Source organism: Chiloscyllium punctatum, chromosome 28 (assembly GCF_047496795.1).
Source record: "Chiloscyllium punctatum isolate Juve2018m chromosome 28, sChiPun1.3, whole genome shotgun sequence".
Lineage (NCBI taxonomy): Eukaryota > Metazoa > Chordata > Chondrichthyes > Orectolobiformes > Hemiscylliidae > Chiloscyllium > Chiloscyllium punctatum.
Window position 1 is genome coordinate 16,612,770 of NC_092766.1, and position 16,106 is coordinate 16,628,875.

Sequence of the window (16,106 nt, forward strand, 5' to 3'; positions counted from 1 at the left end):
TCCCCAAACTAATCCCACTGCCCCCCAGCTCTCTCCCCATAGCCCTGTATCAATCCCCAAACTAATCCCACTGCCCCCCCGCTCTCTCCCCATAGCCCTGTATCGATCCCCAAACTAATCCCACTGTCCCCGATCTCTCCCCATAGCCCTGTATCGATCCCCAAACTAATCCCACTGTCCCCGATCTCTCCCCATAGCCCTGTATCGATCCCCAAACTAATCCCACTGCCCCCGATCTCTCCCCATAGCCATGTATCAATCCCCAAACTAATCCCACTGCCCCCGATCTCTCCCCATAGCCATGTTTCAATCCCCAAACTAATCCCACTGCCCCATTCTCTCCCCATAGCCCTGTATCAATCCCCAAACCAATCTCACTGCCCCCACTCTCTCCCCATAGCCTTGTATTCATCCCCAAACTATTCCCACTGCCCCACTCTCTCCCCATAGCCTTGTATGAATCCCAAAACTAATCCCACTGACCCACTCTCTCCCCATAGCCCTGTATCGATCCCCAAACTAATCTCACTGCCCCCACTCTCTCCCCATAGCCTTGTATGAATCCCAAAACTAATCCCACTGACCCACTCTCTCCCCATAGCCCTGTATCGATCCCCAAACTAATCTCACTGCCCCCACTCTCTCCCCATAGCCCTGTATCAATCCCCAAACTAATCCCACTGCCCCACTCTCTCCCCATAGCCTTATATTAATCCCCAAACTAATCCCACTGCCCCACTCTCTCCCCATAGCCTTATATTAATCCCAAAACTAATCCCACTGTCCCCCACTCTCTCCCCATAGCCTTGTATTCATCCCCAATCTAATCCCACTGCCCCGCTCTCTCCCCATAGCCCTGTATCAATCCCCAAACTAATCCCACTGTCCCCCCGCACTCTCCCCATAGCCCTGTATCGATCCCCAAACTAATCCCACTGCCCCACTCTCTCTCCATAGCCTTGTATTCATCCCCAATCTAATCCCACTGCCCCGCTCTCTCCCCATAGCCCTGTATCAATCCCCAAACTAATCCCACTGCCCCGCTCTCTCCCCATAGTCCTGTATCAATCCCCAAACTAATCCCATTGCCCCGCGCGCTCCCCATAGCCCTGTATCAATCCGAAAACTAATCCCACTGCCCCCCCCTCTCTCCCCATAGCCCTGTATCAATCCGAAAACTAATCCCACTGCCCCACTCTCTCCCCATAGCCCTGTATCAATCCCCAAACTAATCCCATTGCCCCCACTCTCTCCCCATAGCCCTGTATCAATCCCCAAACTAATCCCACTGCCCCCGATCTCTCCCCATAGCCCTGTATCAATCCCCAAACTAATCCCACTGCCCCCGATCTCTCGCCATAGCCCTGTATCAATCCCCAAACTAATCCCACTGCCCCACTCTCTCCCCATAGCCCTGTATCAGTCCCCAAACTAATCCCACTGCCCCCACTCTCTCCCCATAGCCCTGTATCAATCCCCAAACTCATCCCACTGTCACCCCATTCTCTCCCCATAGCCCTGCATCAATCCCAAACTAATCCCACTGGCCCGCTCTCTCCCCATAGCCCTGTATCAGTCCCCAAACTAATCCCACTGGCCCGCTCTCTCCCCATACCCTGTATCAGTCCCCAAACTAATTCCACTGCCCCACTCTCTCCCCATAGCCCTGAATCAATCCCCAAACTAATTCCACTGCCCCCCGCTCTCTCCCCATAGCCCTGTATCAATCCCCAAACTAATTCCACTGCCCCCACGCTCTCTCCCCATAGCCCTGTATCAGTCCCCAAACTAATCCCACTTCCCCCCACTCTCTCCCCATAGCCCTGTATCAATCCCCAAACTAATCCCACTGTCCCCACTCTCTCCCCATAGCCCTGTACCAATCCCCAAACTAATCCCACTGCGCCCCCACTCTCTGCCCATAGCCCTGTATCAATCCCCAAACTAATCCCACTGCCCCCACTCTCTCTCCCCATAGCCCTGTATCAATCCCCAAACTAATCCCACTGTCCCCACTCTCTCCCCATAGCCCTGTATCAGTCCCCAAACTAATTCCACTGCCCCGCTCTCTCCCCATAGCCCTGTATCCGTCACCAAACTAATTCCACTGCCCCGCTCTCTCCCCATAGCCCTGTATCAATCCCCAAACTAATCCCACTGCCCCCCGCTCTCTCCCCATAGCCCTGTATCAATCCCCAAACTAATCCCACTGCCCCACTCTCTCCCCATAGCCCTGTACCAATCCCCAAACTAATCCCACTGTCCCACTCTCTCCCCATAGCCCTGTATCAATCCCCAAACTAATCCCACTGGCCCCCGCTCTCTCCCCATAGCCCTGTATCAATCCCCAAACTAATCACACTGCCCCCCGCTCTCTCCCCATAGCCCTGTATCAATCCCCAAACTAATCCCACTGCCCCCACTCTCTCCCCATAGCCCTGTACCAATCCCCAAACTAATCCCACTGCCCCCCCACTCTCTCCCCATAGCCCTGTATCAATCCCCAAACTAATCCCACTGTCCCCACTCTCTATCCATAGCCCTGTATCAGTCCCCAAACTAATTCCACTGCCCCGCTCTCACCCCATAGCCCTGTATCAATCCCCAAACTAATCCCACTGTCCCCACTCTCTCCCCATAGCCCTGTACCAATCCCCAAACTAATCCCACTGCCCCACTCTCTCCCCATAGCCCTGTATCAGTCCCCAAACTAATTCCACTGCCCCGCTCTCTCCCCATAGCCCTGTATCAATCCCCAAACTAATCCCACTGCCCCACTCTCTCCCCATAGCCCTGTACCAATCCCCAAACTAATCCCACTGCACCCCGCTCTCTCCCCATAGCCCTGTATCAATCCCCAAACTAATCCCACTGCCCCGCTCTCTCCCCATGGCCCTGTATCAGTCCCCAAACTAATTCCACTGCCCCGCTCTCTCCCCATAGCCCTGTATCAATCCCCAAACTAATCCCACTGCCCCACTCTCTCCCCATAGCCCTGTACCAATCCCCAAACTAATCCCACTGCACCCCGCTCTCTCCCCATAGCCCTGTATCAATCCCCAAACTAATCCCACTGCCCCGCTCTCTCCCCATAGCCCTGTACCAATCCACAAACTAATCCCACTGCCCCCCCACTCTCTCCCCATAGCCCTGTATCAATCCCCAAACTAATCCCACTGCCCCCCGCTCTCTCCCCATAGCCCTGTATCAATCCCCAAACTAATCCCACTGCCCCGCTCTCTCCCCATAGCCCTGTACCAATCCCCAAACTAATCCCACTGCCCCCCCACTCTCTCCCCATAGCCCTGTATCAATCCCCAAACTAATCCCACTGTCCCCCGCTCTCTCCCCATAGCCCTGTATCAATCCCCAAACTAATCCCACTGTCCCCCGCTCTCTCCCCATAGCCCTGTATCAATCCCCAAACTAATCCCACTGCCCCCCCGCTCTCTCTCTCCATGGCCCTGTATCAATCCCCAAACTAATCCCACTGCCCCCCACTCTCTCCCCATAGCCCTGTACCAATCCCCAAACTAATCCCACTGCCCCGCTCTCTCCCCATAGCCCTGTATCAATCCCCAAACTCATCCCAGTGCCCCACTCTCTCCCCATAGCCCTGTATCAATCCCCAAACTAATCCCACTGTCCCCCCGCTCTCTCCCCATAGCCCTGTATCAGTCCCCAAACTAATGCCACTGCCCCCCCGCTCTCTCCCTATAGCCCTGTATCAATCCCCAAACTAATCCCACTGTCCCCCCAATCTCTCCCAATAGCCCTGTATCAATCCCCAAACCAAACCCACTGCCCCATTCTCTCCCCATAGCCCTGTATCAATCCCCAAACTAATTCCACTGCCCCGCTTCTCCCCATAGCCCTGTATCGATCCCCAAACTAATCTCACTGCCCCACTCACTCCCCATAGCTCTGTACCAATCCCCAAACTAATCCCACTGCCCCACTCACTCCCCATAGCCCTGTACCAATCCCCAAACTAATCCCACTGTCCCCGCTCTCTCCCCATCGCCCTGTATCAATCCCCAAACTAAACCCACTGCCCCATTCTCTCCCCATAGCCCTGTATCAATCCCCAAACTAATTCCACTGCCCCGCTTCTCCCCATAGCCCTGTATCGATCCCCAAACTAATCCCACTGCCCCACTCACTCCCCATAGCCCTGTACCAATCCCCAAACTAATCCCACTGCCCTGCTCTCTCCCGATAGCCCTGTATGAATCCCCAAACTAATCCCACTGTCCCCCCGGGCTCTCTCCCCATAGCCCTGTATCAATCCCCAAACTAATCCCACTGCCCCCCCACTCTCTCCCCATAGCCCTGTATCAATCCCCAAACTAATCCCACTGTCCCCGCTCTCTCCCCATAGCCCTGTATCCATCCCCAAACTAATCCCACTGCCCCCCGCTCTCTCCCCATAGCCCTGTATCAATCCCCAAACTAATCCCACTGCCCCCCGCTCTCTCCCCATAGCCCTGTATCAATCCCCAAACTAATCCCACTGCCCCCCGCTCTCTCCCCATAGCCCTGTATCAATCCCCAAACTAATCCCACTGTCCCCCGCTCTCTCCCCACAGCCCTGTATCAATCCCCAAACTAATCCCACTGCCCCCCGCTCTCTCCCCATAGCCCTGTATTAGTCCCCAAACTAATCCCACTGCCCCGCTCTCTCCCCATAGCCTTGTATTAATCCCCAACCTAATCCCACTGTCTCCCGCTCTCTCCCCATAGCCCTGTATCAATCCCCAAACTAATCCCACTGTCCCCACTCTCTCCCCATAGCCCTGTATCAATCCCCAAACTAATTCCACTGCCCCACTCTCTCCCCATAGCCCTGTATCAATCCCCAACCTAATCCCACTGTCTCCCGCACTCTCCCCATAGCCCTGTATCAATCCCCAAACTAATCCCACTGTCCCCCCGCTCTCTCCCCATAGCCCTGTATCAATCCCCAAACTAATCCCACTGCCCCACTCTCTCCCCATAGCCTTGTATCAATCCCCAAACTAATCCCACTGCCCCACTCTCTCCCCATAGCCTTGTATTAATCCCCAAACTAATCCCACTGTCTCCCGCACTCTCCCCATAGCCCGATATCAATCCCCAAACTAATCCCACTGCCCCGCTCTCTCCCCATAGCCCTGTATCAATCCCCAAACTAATCCCACTGCCCCCCGCTCTCTCCCCATAGCCCTGTATCAATCCCCAAACTAATCCCACTGCCCCACTCACTCCCCATAGCCCTGTATCAATCCCCAAACTAATCCCACTGCCCCGCTCTCTCCCCATAGCCATGTATCGATCCCCAAACTAATCCCACTGCCCAGCTCTCTCCCCATAGCCCTGTATCAAGCCCCAAACTAATCCCACTGCCCCACTCACTCCCCATAGCCCTGTATCAATCCCCAAACTAATCCCACTACCCCCCACTCTCTCCCCATAGCCCTGGATCAATCCCCAAACTAATCCCACTGTCCCCCCCCACTCTCTCCCCATAGCCCTGTACCAATCCCCAAACTAATCCCACTGCCCCCCCGCTCTCTCCCCATAGCCCTGGATCAATCCCCAAACTAATCCCACTGCCCCCCCGCTCTCTCCCCATAGCCCTGTATCAATCCCCAAACTAATCCCACTGCCCCCCCGCTCTCTCCCCATAGCCCTGTATCGATCCCCAAACTAATCCCACTGTCCCCGATCTCTCCCCATAGCCCTGTATCGATCCCCAAACTAATCCCACTGTCCCCGATCTCTCCCCATAGCCCTGTATCAATCCCCAAACTAATCCCACTGCCCCCGATCTCTCCCCATAGCCATGTTTCAATCCCCAAACTAATCCCACTGCCCCATTCTCTCCCCATAGCCCTGTATCAATCCCCAAACCAATCTCACTGCCCCCACTCTCTCCCCATAGCCTTGTATTCATCCCCAAACTATTCCCACTGCCCCACTCTCTCCCCATAGCCTTGTATGAATCCCAAAACTAATCCCACTGACCCACTCTCTCCCCATAGCCCTGTATCGATCCCCAAACTAATCTCACTGCCCCCACTCTCTCCCCATAGCCTTGTATTCATCCCCAAACTAATCCCACTGCCCCACTCTCTCCCCATAGCCTTATATTAATCCCCAAACTAATCCCACTGCCCCACTCTCTCCCCATAGCCTTATATTAATCCCAAAACTAATCCCACTGTCCCCCACTCTCTCCCCATAGCCCTGTATCAATCCCCAAACTAATCCCACTGTCCCCCCGCACTCTCCCCATAGCCCTGTATCGATCCCCAAACTAATCCCACTGCCCCACTCTCTCTCCATAGCCTTGTATTCATCCCCAATCTAATCCCACTGCCCCACTCTCTCCCCATAGCCTTATATTAATCCCAAAACTAATCCCACTGTCCCCCACTCTCTCCCCATAGCCCTGTATCAATCCCCAAACTAATCCCACTGTCCCCCCGCACTCTCCCCATAGCCCTGTATCGATCCCCAAACTAATCCCACTGCCCCACTCTCTCTCCATAGCCTTGTATTCATCCCCAATCTAATCCCACTGCCCCGCTCTCTCCCCATAGCCCTGTATCAATCCCCAAACTAATCCCACTGCCCCGCTCTCTCCCCATAGTCCTGTATCAATCCCCAAACTAATCCCATTGCCCCGCGCGCTCCCCATAGCCCTGTATCAATCCGAAAACTAATCCCACTGCCCCCCCCTCTCTCCCCATAGCCCTGTATCAATCCGAAAACTAATCCCACTGCCCCACTCTCTCCCCATAGCCCTGTATCAATCCCCAAACTAATCCCATTGCCCCCACTCTCTCCCCATAGCCCTGTATCAATCCCCAAACTAATCCCACTGCCCCCGATCTCTCCCCATAGCCCTGTATCAATCCCCAAACTAATCCCACTGCCCCCGATCTCTCCCCATAGCCCTGTATCAATCCCCAAACTAATCCCACTGTCCCACTCTCTCCCCATAGGCCTGTATCAGTCCCCAAACTAATCCCACTGCCCCCACTCTCTCCCCATAGCCCTGTATCAATCCCCAAACTCATCCCACTGTCACCCCATTCTCTCCCCATAGCCCTGCATCAATCCCAAACTAATCCCACTGGCCCGCTCTCTCCCCATAGCCCTGTATCAGTCCCCAAACTAATTCCACTGCCCCCACTCTCTCCCCATAGCCCTGTATCAATCCCCAAACTAATCCCACTGCCCCGCTCTCTCCCAATGGCCCTGTATCAGTCCCCAAACTAATTCCACTGCCCCACTCTCTCCCCATAGCCCTGAATCAATCCCCAAACTAATTCCACTGTCCCCCGCTCTCTCCCCATAGCCCTGTATCAATCCCCAAACTAATCCCACTGCCCCCGCTCTCTCCCCATAGCCCTGTATCAGTCCCCAAACTAATCCCACTGTCCCCCCACTCTCTCCCCATAGCCCTGTATCAATCCCCAAACTAATCCCACTGTCCCCACTCTCTCCCCATAGCCCTGTACCAATCCCCAAACTAATCCCACTGCGCCCCCACTCTCTGCCCATAGCCCTGTATCAATCCCCAAACTAATCCCACTGTCCCCACTCTCTCCCCATAGCCCTGTATCAGTCCCCAAACTAATTGCACTGCCCCGCTCTCTCCCCATAGCCCTGTATCAATCCCCAAACTAATCCCACTGCCCCCCACTCTCTCCCCATAGCCCTGTATCAATCCCCAAACTAATCCCACTGCCCCGCTCTCTCTCTCCATGGCCCTGTATCAATCCCCAAACTAATCCCACTGCCCCCCACTCTCTCCCCATAGCCCTGTACCAATCCCCAAACTAATCCCACTGCCCCGCTCTCTCCCCATAGCCCTGTATCAATCCCCAAACTCATCCCAGTGCCCCACTCTCTCCCCATAGCCCTGTATCAATCCCCAAACTAATCCCACTGTCCCCCCGCTCTCTCCCCATAGCCCTGTATCAGTCCCCAAACTAATCCCACTGCCCCCCCGCTCTCTCCCTATAGCCCTGTATCAATCCCCAAACTAATCCCACTGTCCCCCCAATCTCTCCCAATAGCCCTGTATCAATCCCCAAACTAAACCCACTGCCCCGCTTCTCCCCATAGCCCTGTATCGATCCCCAAACTAATCTCACTGCCCCACTCACTCCCCATAGCTCTGTACCAATCCCCAAACTAATCCCACTGCCCCACTCACTCCCCATAGCCCTGTACCAATCCCCAAACTAATCCCACTGTCCCCGCTCTCTCCCCATAGCCCTGTATCAATCCCCAAACTAAACCCACTGCCCCATTCTCTCCCCATAGCCCTGTATCAATCCCCAAACTAATTCCACTGCCCCGCTTCTCCCCATAGCCCTGTATCGATCCCCAAACTAATCCCACTGCCCCACTCACTCCCCATAGCCCTGTACCAATCCCCAAACTAATCCCACTGCCCTGCTCTCTCCCGATAGCCCTGTATGAATCCCCAAACTAATCCCACTGTCCCCCCGGGCTCTCTCCCCATAGCCCTGTATCAATCCCCAAACTAATCCCACTGCCCCCCGCTCTCTCCCCATAGCCCTGTATCAATCCCCAAACTAATCCCACTGTCCCCGCTCTCTCCCCATAGCCCTGTATCCATCCCCAAACTAATCCCACTGCCCCCCGCTCTCTCCCCATAGCCCTGTATCAATCCCCAAACTAATCCCACTGCCCCCCTCTCTCTCCCCATAGCCCTGTATCAATCCCCAAACTAATCCCACTGCCCCCCGCTCTCTCCCCATAGCCCTGTATCAATCCCCAAACTAATCCCACTGTCCCCCGCTCTCTCCCCATAGCCCTGTATCAATCCCCAAACTAATCCCACTGCCCCCCGCTCTCTCCCCATAGCCCTGTATTAGTCCCCAAACTAATCCCACTGCCCCCAATCTCTCCCAATAGCCCTGTATCAATCCCCAAACTAATCCCACTGCCCTGCTCTCTCCCCATAGCCCTGTATCAATCCCCAAACTAAACCCACTGCCCCCAATCTCTCCCAATAGCCCTGTATCAATCCCCAAACTAATCCCACTGCCCTGCTCTCTCCCTATAGCCCTGTATCAATCCACAAACTAATCCCACTGCCCTGCTCTCTCCCCATAGCCCTGTATCAATCCCCAAACTAATCCCACTGCCCCCCACTCTCTCCCCATAGCCCTGTATCAATCCCCAAACTAATCCCACTGCCCCCCCCGCTCTCTCCCCATAGCCCTGTATCAATCCCCAAACTAATCCCACTGTCCCACTCTCTCCCCATAGCCCTGTATCAATCCCCAAACTAATCCCACTGCCCCCCACTCTCTCCCCATAGCCCTGTATCAATCCCCAAACTAATCCCACGGTCCCCACTCTCTCCCCATAGCCCTGGATCAATCCCCAAACTAATCCCACTGCCCCGCTCTCTCCCCATCGCCCTGGATCAATCCCCAAACTAATCCCACTGCCCCGCTTCTCCCCATAGCCCTGTATCGATCCCCAAACTAATCCCACTGCCCCCCCACTCTCTCCCCATAGCCCTGTATCAATCCCCAAACTAATCCCACTGCCCCCGCTCTCTCCCCATAGCCCTGTATCAATCCCCAAACTAATCCCACTGTCCCCGCTCTCTCCCCATAGCCCTGTATCAATCCCCAAACTAATCCCACGGTCCCCCCACTCTCTCCCCATAGCCCTGTATCAATCCCCAAACTAATCCCACTGTCCCCGCTCTCTCCCCATAGCCCTGTATCGATCCCCAAACTAATCCCACTGCCCTGCTCTCTCCCCATAGCCCTGTATCAATCCCCAAACTAATCCCACTGTCCCCGCTCTCTCCCCATAGCCCTGTATCAATCCCCAAACTAATCCCACTGCCCCGCTTCTCCCCATAGCCCTGTATCGATCCCCAAACTAATCCCACTGCCCCCCCACTCTCTCCCCATAGCCCTGTATCAATCCCCAAACTAATCCCACTGCCCCGCTTCTCCCCATAGCCCTGTATCGATCCCCAAACTAATCCCACTGCCCCCCCACTCTCTCCCCATAGCCCTGTATCAATCCCCAAACTAATCCCACTGCCCCCGCTCTCTCCCCATAGCCCTGTATCAGTCCCCAAACTAATCCCACTGCCCCGCTCTCTCCCCATAGCCCTGTATCAATCCCCAAACTAATCCCACTGCCCCCCGCTCTCTCCCCATAGCCCTGTATCAATCCCCAAACTAATCCCACTGCCCCCTCTCACTCCCCATATCCCTGTATCAATCCCCAAACTAATCCCACCGCCCCACTCACTCCCCATAGCCCTGTATCAATCCCCAAACTAATCCCACTGCCCCGCTCTCTCCCCATAGCCATGTATCGATCCCCAAACTAATCCCACTGCCCAGCTCTCTCCCCATAGCCCTGTATCAAGCCCCAAACTAATCCCACTGCCCCACTCACTCCCCATAGCCCTGTATCAATCCCCAAACTAATCCCACTACCCCCCACTCTCTCCCCATAGCCCTGTACCAATCCCCAAACTAATCCCACTGCCCCCCCGATCTCTCCCCATAGCCCTGTATCGATCCCCAAACTAATCCCACTGTCCCCGATCTCTCCCCATAGCCCTGTATCGATCCCCAAACTAATCCCACTGTCCCCGATCTCTCCCCATAGCCCTGTATCAATCCCCAAACTAATCCCACTGCCCCCGATCTCTCCCCATAGCCATGTTTCAATCCCCAAACTAATCCCACTGCCCCATTCTCTCCCCATAGCCCTGTATCAATCCCCAAACCAATCTCACTGCCCCCACTCTCTCCCCATAGTCTTGTATTCATCCCCAAACTATTCCCACTGCCCCACTCTCTCCCCATAGCCTTGTATGAATCCCAAAACTAATCCCACTGCCCCACTCTCTCCCCATAGCCCTGTATCGATCCCCAAACTAATCTCACTGCCCCCACTCTCTCCCCATAGCCTTGTATTCATCCCCAAACTAATCCCACTGCCCCACTCTCTCCCCATAGCCTTATATTAATCCCCAAACTAATCCCACTGCCCCACTCTCTCCCCATAGCCTTATATTAATCCCAAAACTAATCCCACTGTCCCCCACTCTCTCCCCATAGCCTTGTATTCATCCCCAATCTAATCCCACTGCCCCGCTCTCTCCCCATAGCCCTGTATCAATCCCCAAACTAATCCCACTGTCCCCCCGCACTCTCCCCATAGCCCTGTATCAATCCCCAAACTAATCCCACTGTCCCGCGCTCTCTCCCCATAGTCCTGTATCAATCCCCAAACTAATCCCATTGCCCCGCGCTCTCCCCATAGCCCTGTATCAATCCGAAAACTAATCCCACTGCCCCCCCCTCTCTCCCCATAGCCCTGTATCAATCCGAAAACTAATCCCACTGCCCCACTCTCTCCCCATAGCCCTGTATCAATCCCCAAACTAATCCCATTGCCCCCACTCTCTCCCCATAGCCCTGTATCAATCCGAAAACTAATCCCACTGCCCCCCCCTCTCTCCCCATAGCCCTGTATCAATCCGAAAACTAATCCCACTGCCCCCCGCTCTCTCCCCATAGCCCTGTATCAATCCCCAAACTAATCCCACTGCCCAGCTCTCTCCCCATAGCCCTGTATCAAGCCCCAAACTAATCCCACTGCCCCACTCACTCCCCATAGCCCTGTATCAATCCCCAAACTAATCCCACTACCCCCCACTCTCTCCCCAAAGCCCTGTACCAATCCCCAAACTAATCCCACTGCCCCCCCGCTCTCTCCCCATAGCCCTGGATCAATCCCCAAACTAATCCCACTACCCCCCACTCTCTCCCCATAGCCCTGTACCAATCCCCAAACTAATCCCACTGCCCCCGATCTCTCCCCATAGCCATGTATTAATCCCCAAACTAATCCCACTGCCCCATTCTCTCCCCATAGCCCTGTATCAATCCCCAAACTAATCCCACTGCCCCGCTCTCTCCCCATAGCCCTGGATCAATCCCCAAACTAATCCCACTACCCCCCACTCTCTCCCCATAGCCCTGTACCAATCCCCAAACTAATCCCACTGCCCCCGATCTCTCCCCATAGCCATGTATTAATCCCCAAACTAATCCCACTGCCCCATTCTCTCCCCATAGCCCTGTATCGATCCCCAAACTAATCTCACTGCCCCCCGCACTCTCCCCATAGCCCTGTATCAATCCCCAAACTAATCCCACTGCCCCCCGCACTCTCCCCATAGCCCTGTATCGATCCCCAAACTAATCCCACTGCCCCCCACTCTCTCTCCCCATAGCCATGTATCAATCCCCAAACTAATCCCACTGCCCCGCTCTCTCCCCATAGCCCTGTATCAATCCCCAAACTAATCCCACTGCCCCACTCTCTCCCCATGTCCCTGTATCAATCCCCAAACTAATCCCACTGCCCCATTCTCTCCCCATAGCCCTGTATCAATCCCCAAACCAATCTCACTGCCCCCACTCTCTCCCCATAGCCTTGTATTCATCCCGAAACTAATCCCACTGCCCCACTCTCTCCCCATAGCCTTGTATTAATCCCAAAACTAATCCCACTGCCCCACTCTCTCCCCATAGCCCTGTATCGATCCCCAAACTAATCTCACTGCCCCACTCTCTCCCCATAGCCTTGTATTAATCCCCAAACTAATCCCACTGCCCCCCGCACTCTCCCCATAGCCCTGTATCGATCCCCAAACTAATCCCACTGCCCCACTCTCTCTCCATAGCCTTGTATTCATCCCCAATCTAATCCCACTGCCCCACTCTCTCCCCATAGCCTTGTATTCATCCCCAAACTAATCCCACTGCCCCACTCTCTCCCCATAGCCTTGTATTAATCCCAAAACTAATCCCACTGCCCCACTCTCTCCCCATAGCCCTGTATCGATCCCCAAACTAATCTCACTGCCCCACTCTCTCCCCATAGCCTTGTATTAATCCCCAAACTAATCCCACTGCCCCCCGCACTCTCCCCATAGCCCTGTATCGATCCCCAAACTAATCCCACTGCCCCACTCTCTCTCCATAGCCTTGTATTCATCCCCAATCTAATCCCACTGCCCCGCTCTCTCCCCATAGCCCTGTATCGATCCCCAAACTAATCCCACTGCCCCACTCTCTCTCCATAGCCTTGTATTCATCCCCAATCTAATCCCATTGCCCCGCGCTCTCCCCATAGCCCTGTATCAATCCGAAAACTAATCCCACTGCCCCCCGCTCTCTCCCCATAGCCCTGTATCAATCCGAAAACTAATCCCACTGCCCCACTCTCTCCCCATAGCCCTGTATCAATCCCCAAATTAATCCCATTGCCCCGCGCTCTCCCCATAGCCCTGTATCAATCCGAAAACTAATCCCACTGCCGCCCGCTCTCTCCCCATAGCCCTGTATCAATCCCCAAACTAATCCCACTGCCCCGCTCTCTCCCCATAGCCCTGTATCAATCCCCAAACTAATCCCACTGCCCCGCTCTCTCCCCATAGCCCTGTATCAATCCGAAAACTAATCCCACTGCCCCCCGCTCTCTCCCCATAGCCCTGTATCAATCCCCAAACTAATCCCACTGCCCCCCCGCTCTCTCCCCATAGCCCTGTATCAATCCGAAAACTAATCCCACTGCCCCCCGCTCTCTCCCCATAGCCCTGTATCAATCCCCAAACTAATCCCATTGCCCCGCGCTCTCCCCATAGCCCTGTATCAATCCGAAAACTAATCCCACTGCCCCGCTCTCTCCCCATAGCCCTGTATCAATCCGAAAACTAATCCCACTGCCCCACTCACTCCCCATAGCCCTGTACCAATCCCCAAACTAATCCCACTGTCCCCGCTCTCTCCCCATAGCCCTGTATCAATCCCCAAACTAAACCCACTGCCCCATTCTCTCCCCATAGCCCTGTATCAATCCCCAAACTAATTCCACTGCCCCGCTTCTCCCCAAAGCCCTGTATCGATCCCCATACTAATCCCACTGCCCCACTCACTCCCCATAGCCCTGTACCAATCCCCAAACTAATCCCACTGCCCTGCTCTCTCCCGATAGCCCTGTATGAATCCCCAAACTAATCCCACTGTCCCCCCGGGCTCTCTCCCCATAGCCCTGTATGAATCCCCAAACTAATCCCACTGTCCCCCCGGGCTCTCTCCCCATAGCCCTGTATCAATCCCCAAACTAATCCCACTGTCCCCGCTCTCTCCCCATAGCCCTGTATCCATCCCCAAACTAATCCCACTGCCCCCCGCTCTCTCCCCATAGCCCTGTATCAATCCCCAAACTAATCCCACTGCCCCCCGCTCTCTCCCCATAGCCCTGTATCAATCCCCAAACTAATCCCACTGCCCCCCGCTCTCTGCCCATAGCCCTGTATCAATCCCCAAACTAATCCCACTGTCCCCCGCGCTCTCCCCATAGCCCTGTATCAATCCCCAAACTAATCCCACTGCCCCCCGCTCTCTCCCCATAGCCCTGTATTAGTCCCCAAACTAATCCCACTGCCCCCAATCTCTCCCAATAGCCCTGTATCAATCCCCAAACTAATCCCACTGCCCTGCTCTCTCCCCATAGCCCTGTATCAATCCCCAAACTAAACCCACTGCCCCCAATCTCTCCCTATAGCCCTGTATCAATCCCCAAACTAATCCCACTGCCCTGCTCTCTCCCCATAGCCCTGTATCAATCCCCAAACTAAACCCACTGCCCCCAATCTCTCCCAATAGCCCTGTATCAATCCCCAAACTAATCCCACTGCCCTGCTCTCTCCCTATAGCCCTGTATCAATCCACAAACTAATCCCACTGCCCTGCTCTCTCCCCATAGCCCTGTATCAATCCCCAAACTAATCCCACTGCCCCCCACTCTCTCCCCATAGCCCTGTATCAATCCCCAAACTAATCCCACTGCCCCCCCCGCTCTCTCCCCATAGCCCTGTATCAATCCCCAAACTAATCCCACTGTCCCACTCTCTCCCCATAGCCCTGTATCAATCCCCAAACTAATCCCACTGCCCCCCACTCTCTCCCCATAGCCCTGTATCAATCCCCAAACTAATCCCACTGTCCCCCTCTCTCCCCATAGCCCTGTATCATTCCCCAAACTAATCCCACGGTCCCCACTCTCTCCCCATAGCCCTGGATCAATCCCCAAACTAATCCCACTGCCTCATTCTCTCCCCATAGCCCTGTATCGATCCCCAAACTAATCCCACTATCCCCCGCTCTCTCCCCATAGCCCTGTATCAATCCCCAAACTAATCCCACTGCCCCGCTCTCTCCCCATCGCCCTGGATCAATCCCCAAACTAATCCCACTGCCCCGCTTCTCCCCATAGCCCTGTATCAATCCCCAAACTAATCCCACTGTCCCCCTCTCTCTCCCCATAGCCCTGTATCAATCCCCAAACTAATCCCACTGTCCCCCCACTCTCTCCCCATAGCCCTGTATCAATCCCCAAACTAATCCCACTGTCCCCGCTCTCTCCCCATAGCCCTGTATCAATCCCCAAACTAATCCCACTGCCCCGCACCCTCCCCATAGCCCTGTATCAATCCCCAAACTAATCCCACTGCCCCCGCTCTCTCCCCATAGCCCTGTATTAATCCCCAAACTAATTCCACTGCCCCGCTCTCTCCCCACAGCCCTGTATCAATCCCCAAACTAATCCCACTGCCCCCCCACTCTCTCCCCATAGCCCTGTATCAATCCCCAAACTAATCCCACTGCCCCCGCTCTCTCCCCATAGCCCTGTATCAGTCCCCAAACTAATCCCACTGCCCCCCCGCTCTCTCCCCATAGCCCTGTATCAATCCCCAAACTAATCCCACTGCCCCCGATCTCTCCCAATAGCCCTGTATCAATCCCCAAACTAATCCCACTGTCCCCACTCTCTCCCCATAGCCCTGTATCAATCCCCAAACTAATCCCACTGCCCCGCTCTCTCCCCATAGCCCTGTATCAATCCCCAAACTAATCCCACTGCCCCACTCTCTCCCCATAGCCCTGTATCAATCCCCAAACTAATCCCACTGTCCCCACTCTCTCCCCATAGCCCTGTATCAATCCCCAAACTAATCCCACTGC